Source organism: Curcuma longa, unplaced genomic scaffold, assembly GCF_044706935.1.
Source record: "Curcuma longa cultivar G26 ecotype Majalengka, Jawa Barat unplaced genomic scaffold, ITB_CL_G26_1.1 contig_18502, whole genome shotgun sequence".
NCBI classification, from domain to species: domain Eukaryota; kingdom Viridiplantae; phylum Streptophyta; class Magnoliopsida; order Zingiberales; family Zingiberaceae; genus Curcuma; species Curcuma longa.
The window spans coordinates 355-7,141 of record NW_027430836.1 but is presented as its reverse complement, the minus strand read 5'-3'; the positions used below and the strand labels follow the sequence as shown (position 1 = coordinate 7,141).

Genomic DNA, 6,787 nt, shown 5'->3' with positions numbered 1-6,787 from the left:
ACCTAAGGATAACAAGAAACACTCGACACTGGATATCTAAATTTTACCGTAACATTTGTCAAACCAAGTGCCAAAGTTAGGTGCACCATGGGGTTCAGATGCACAATTTAAAAATTATGTTAGATGCACAAATTTCATTAAAAAACTAATAATAAATTATATTAAATATCATTCGAATCATTGTAAGACTGGTAAGTACTCCCACTCTCTTACGATGCCTTCTCGACTTTGTTTATTGATTTTATTTTTTCCTTGCATTTATTTTAATATTCTCGTGGGAAAAATGTCACTTCTTCTATATACATTGAAGTTGATGTGCTAGACATAAAAGAAAAGCTTGTAATATTTAAATCACTGATTAAGCTAAAGATCCATGTTTATGCTTAATTAATTATTTATTATAGGTTTTAGCTTAATGAATTAATTGTTTAATTGCTTTATTTATTAAACCAGAAATTTGAGCCATTATCGCAATTCACAATTCAATCAATGGCTTCTCCCCTCTTCCTCTTCCTCTTTCCTCCTCCTCGTCTCAGCGCCTCCGCCGTCGGCGGCCCAATTACCCACCTCCACCCGCCTCCACTTCTTCCTCCACGAGATCTTCGCCGCCGGGGACCCCGGCGCCACCTCCGTCGCGGCCGCCGGGGGCGACGACCCCTCCGCCTTCGGCTACGTGGGAGTCTACGACGACGTGCTCCGAGAGGGCCCTGAGGCGGGCTCCGCGGCCATAGGCCGCGCGCAGGGCTTCAATGCCGAAGCCTCCTCCCTCGCCGGCCACGTCGCGTTCCTCACGATCTTCAGCCTCGTGTTCACCGGCGGGGAGCTCAACGGCAGTTCGCTCGCGGTGGCGGGGCGGTCGGTGATCGAAGGCGCCGCGACGTCTGAGAGGAGCATCATCGGGGGCACTGGAATATTCCAGTCGGCGACAGGGTACCTAGTGAGCAGGCCGCTGACGGCGCCGGCGGGGCGGCTTCTGCTGGAATTCGATGCTTATATTTTACACCACTAATTGACCTTTTGTAGTGCCACGTGGCGATGAATAAGCAAATAAATCCATACTTTAAAAGTAGTAATGTATAAACTTATTAGTAAAGAGAGAGGAGTCATTTTAAAAATATCCAAAAATTAAAAGGGTGTATTTTAGTATCACATTTTAAATTTTATTAAAATAGTACGTATTTTATCTATAATATAATTTCTAAAATATTTAGAATAATTTTAATTAAAACTGAAAATATGTAATCAAATTTAAAATTATTTTAACTTTGATATTTTAATTTGGATAATCATTGGATTTTTTTTTATTTTCTGTTAAAAAATTGAAGTCTAATATTTTTAATGGTTTTTTGACTAATAGTTCAGCAACCTACCACCTAATTCATTAAAGTCTAATTAAACATAGTCAATTTAGTAATTAATATTCTCCTTATTAACTATGTTCACTTTATTAATTTACCCATTATATTATTCTCAGACAAAAAAAACATCCATTTTTATTAGAAGCTTGCATTTTTTTATTTATTATCAAAATAGTCTTATCCCGTTTATTATATTTTTATTTTTAAAAATATCTTTTTTTATATAGTTATAGTAGTTATGAGATTATAATTATTACCATGTGAACATTTCAATTCTAATCAATAATACCATTATATTATAACTTATCATTCATAATTATTATAATATGGATACTATATCTCTATTAGCTATGAATCGTAGGCAGGGTCGCCTCTTTTTTTGAGGCTCTAGGAAAAATAATATTTATACTTTTATTTTTAAAAAAATAAAATTAATATAATTTTATAAAAATAAATTTTTCATAAAAATTTAGGTTTCTAAATTTTATAAGATGCAAAATTAATAGTTAAAAGTTTATATTCAAACTTTGATAATAAATCTTTTTTATTGATAAAATTTCTAAATTATTTAATTTTTCTCAAGATATTATTGAACGTAAATAAAATTTTATTAATTTTTATTTTTTTTAAAAAAAAATTCTATTGAAACTATACTAATTGTCAATAGTATTCTATAAATTATTTATGCATTGAGAAAAAAAAATAATTTTTTAAATAAAATTTATTATCTCAAGTGTTTTTTAATTTTGAATTTATTATTTTTAAAAAAAAATTTAATATTGAAAATAAATTCTTAACCATCAATATCAAATAACAGGTAATATTTTAAAAGTTTTCAAAATTCAAACAATTTTCTTTTAAAAAATCATAATAATTTTTTTAAAACTTTTCTACGTCAAAAAAAAATAAAAATTATCTTCATATAATTTAAATTATTTAAATCTACTTTGAAGTGAAAAAGAATAAAATAATATAATTAAAATAATTTTAAAAGATTCTTAAGGTGAAAGTTTCACTGTTCCGCCCAATACATTGTGGATGGTTCAAATGCCGGTTCGAGATCAAGAGAGTTTCTTGAAGCACCTGAGAGTTTCTACCGACATTTCAAGTAAATAAATATTAAATGAAATAATATTGTGAGTATTAATAATCTGATAAATGTATTATGAGATAAAAAGTGTTAAAAAAATATCTTGACAATCCGGAAAAAAGCTTATGGTCAATGTTGAGGTTCTACTTTAATAATGATAGGAAGGACTTTAATAATGATAGGAAGGACTTCGTGTCAAATGACGTTTAATAAAGAGTATATGTCTTGAGCTGATATCATCATAGTTGTAGTGATAGCTAAATCATTTTCTTCTAAGAAAATTACACTTCATTTAGATCTTGTATAGAGCATTCTCCAATGTTCCTGCTCGAGGTCACTTACGGATGAGTCACCGGCTCAAGATAGTGAAGTCACGCAAAACCTGCAGATGGTGGAGCTCCTGTCAGGCATTAAATATTATGCGTGCCCTTCTAGCGGCGGTCTGGGCAGAAGCGCAGACTCGAAGAGGCTGAGCTGACGGAGGAGTCGATCTCTAGCTAGGAGATCACAGATTCACTTGGGAGCAAAGCTAGTGGAGCACTAAGTGGGGCTTGACTGCTTGAGTGGGAGATCGACAACTAGGTTAGATGGGAGAGCTCGGGCAGTCACTGGGAGGAGAGCTTGGTCGGTGAGTAGAGTTCGGGCTTAGAGCAGAGCTAGGCGACGAGTCAAACTAGTTGTGGGGTTAGGCGCTGATCTGAGTTAGTCGACCAAGAGATTGGGCCTTACTTCTATTGTGTTGCTGCTAATTGGACCAGATCTTGACTTTATTGACATAGGCGTATTAATCCATAAGTCTAATCAAAGGAGGCGTAAGTCAGATTGACTAAACTAGTTCTTTAGCCTGAACTCAAGTTGGTCATGAGTCAAGAAAGGCAGCAGCTAATTGAAGCGACGAGACCGAGATGGTCGAGATAAGACTCAGGACAGAGATAACCGAGATGAGATTCGCGATAGAGATGACTGAGACAATACTCGGGACCATACTAACCGAGATGAAGCTCGGGACAGAGATGGCCGAGACAAGACTCGGGATAGAGTTGGCCTAGATGAGATTCGAGATACTTATCCATATTTAGTCATTCCACCGTAATACCATACAATGATTTTAGAAAGAAAGGATATAATGAAACTCTTGATTGGATCTTTTCATGGGAACACGATCTATTTTATTTGATTGATGGATCCAACAACTAATTTTAATGAATTAAAAAAGGGAGTGGTCTTATTCAAAACGCCTCGTGATCTTCAACCAATTTTGTGCTTCAATATAATTACCCGGACTAAGCGCTATAGCTTGTTTCCAATACTCAGCAGCTTGATCGGACCAAGCCTCTGCAATTTCAGAATCACCTTGTAGAATGGCCTGTTCTCCCCGGTCGGAATAGGTAGCTCCTTCCCTTCGAACCGTACTTGAGAGTTTCCTACCTCATACGGCTCGACAATCGATTCTTTTTGCTTGCGCCCCGTCTTAATCTACCTTATGTTAATTGAATTAGATTTGTCATATTGTCATAAAAGTATCCCATTTTGTTGGGTTAGCCAGAAGAAGTTAATTACATAAGTTTAAAACTCTAATTTTTTGATCAATAAAAAGCTTTATCTTTTCTCCCACCTTCAGAGGAATGAAGTATGGATCGACCCTATATCCTATATATAATAGTGTTAAAATATAGTGTTAGAATTCTCTGAAAGGTAACTATCTCGATTGCATATATGCAATTTATATAATATAGATATAGAATTTTTGAAAAAGACTTTCCTCCCTAATATCCTAATATAATATAAGAAAAAAGAACTTACGATCTTTGGGATCTGATGCTACACCGCTGCTCAATACCTTAGTGGATCAACTCTATTACATAATTTGATTCCTAACTTTTATCCTGTATCACGGGATAAGTAAGTAAAGCAGTTCTTAACTCTATCGACCAAATAGTTTGCTAATTGATCTTTACGGTGCTTTCTCTATCAATTCAATCCTTTATCCATGGAGTATATAGGTTTTATCTATTTCTTCTTAATTTTGGCTGATAAAAACCGTTGCTTTAGACGACGCATATGTAGAAAACCTATTTCATTCTAGTATTTACTAGTTAATTGGATCTTTTTTCCTTCTTTCTATAGTAGAGATAGTCGCACGTAATGACAGATCACGGCCATATTATTAAAAGCTTGTGGTAAGAATGGGTTTCGTTCCAGTGCCCGGAAATAATATTCCAAAGCCCTTGTATGCTCTCCGTTGCTTGTGTGTATAAGTCCTATGTTATAGAGTATATAACTTCGATCATAGGGATCAATTTCTGGTCGCGTAGCTTCATAATAATTTTGTAAAGCTTCCGCATAATTTCCTTCGGATTGAGCCAACATCCGTTACGGTCGTTCATTCTATTCAAAGAATCTCCGTTCCAGAACCGTACGTGAGATTTTCATTTCATATGGCTCCTCCCTTCTTTCTGCGCATAGTACTAAGGGAAATAATCCATGAAATTCAAATTTGACTATTCTCATTATGAACTGAAAGGAGCTAGTATTTTTACAAGAAATCTCTAGCCAGCCTTCCTGCAAGAGGTTGTTTATTAACACCAACTGTATTAGTACTAGATGGAAATGGTAACTCCAACAATTTCTTTGTCCTCAACGCCCCCTATTTCCAGGAATTAGTCACTTCAACGATCTTTGATGGTTATACGGATACCCAAAGTACGAACGAGATGGATGTTTGTTGTCCCAACCATTCTTGTTAGCCCCGATACCGATAAGGAAAAGGGTAATTTATAACAAAGTTTTCATGTTGTTGATTCCTAGGTGTAGTGCTTCTTCCCCTATGCTGCCTATTGGTACTAGTGGAGTAGGATTGACTCGCAATACGGAACCCATAGGTGTAACCTTTCGCTAAATACTAAAATCAACAATTGAAGCATCCGAGGCTGCATCAATCGAGGATACACGACAGAAGGAATTGTTCTATCTACAAACTTCACCTTCACCAAGCGTGGGTTGAAGAGGTCTTATCAATAAAATTTGCATTTATCTGAGATCTTGGCATAATTAACAATCCATTCTATAATTCTTTTCATTACCCTTAGGGTAAGGGGAAAATGATCCCGCAAACTAAAGGAATTGTACGGTACGAAATAACATAAAATAAAAACAGACTAATTCTAAAAAAAGATGTGGACCTTTTGTTTGGATTGGACAAGGAGAGATATGAAATATTGAAATCAGATTCGATTTCATTCGAATTTCGTAGTATAACAATGAACGGAACTATAAATATTTCATCTAAGTTGAATAACCAAGGATTGTACTGCGGATTCTGATAATTCGAGAGTTTTTATTTGGTTATGATCCAAAGAAGAAACAAAAAACAAAACGAAATAATTTTTCTATAAAAAAATGGATAAGACTAAGGTAAGTATCCGTTTTGTTTTTTGTTTGCATAACATGCATATGCCATGTCATACAATTTAAATATAAAAATACACGGGACGATTCAATAATTTGTATTAGATCCATGGGATAGCTAATGAGCTAAATTTTTGTTGAGAAATAAAAAATTTTATTTGATTTGAAAGGAATTTTTCCTATGGAACTATTCATCAGTCGCACTTGTACTGCAATAATATGAATGACTCGCTATTCACTATTCACTCGGTTTCTGGTCAATAATAAGATTATGTAGGAGAGATGGCCGAGTGGTTCAAGGCGTAGCATTGGAACTGCTATGTAGACTTTTGTTTACCGAGGGTTCGAATCCCTCTCTTTCCGTTTATCTTAATTCACCGACGTTACTGAATCAAATCAAATACCATCATCTCAACAAGAGGACCCTTATTTGATATAAATTCTCGATTCCTAATCACATTACTGTGATACGTAAAATACAAATATCGGAAAAAGAAAGAGCAAAAAATATTACCGCTTGTCCGTTTGTGATAGGTGAATAATAAAAATTCGGACCAAGGCCCTTAGATCTATTTATTTTTATTTCGGCGAAAACAGACAAAATTCTATGAATTTTTCTTTGTTATTTTTGTGAGGTTCAAGTCTGACGGGAATAATATTCTACGACTAACAACTCATTTATTTTCAAACCAATCCATTTACTATCTACTATTTGATTTACTACTCCTTTATATTGGAATGAGTCAAAAGTCAAATGTTTTGGCAATTCCTCGTGGGGGGATAAAGAAATATAATTTTTAATCAGAGCTTTCGATCTTTGTTTATCCTTCGTAGTAATAATATCTCTCGGTTTACAACGATAACTTGGTATATCCACTATACCACCATTAACTAAAATATGTCTATGGTTAACTAATTGCCTGGCTCCTGG

The 6,787-nt window shown here is 34.7% G+C and overlaps 1 non-coding gene and 1 pseudogene across 1 annotated transcript; both read left to right on the top strand.

The window, feature by feature from the left end:
* The first annotated feature begins 489 nt into the window (after window positions 1-489).
* Window positions 490-1,109, top strand: LOC141816868 (dirigent protein 2-like; annotated as a pseudogene).
* A 5,023-nt stretch (window positions 1,110-6,132) lies between these two features.
* Window positions 6,133-6,219, top strand: TRNAS-GGA (transfer RNA serine (anticodon GGA)). The gene has a single exon. It is a non-coding gene; the product is annotated as a tRNA-Ser (tRNA).
* The last annotated feature ends 568 nt before the right edge of the window (window positions 6,220-6,787 follow it).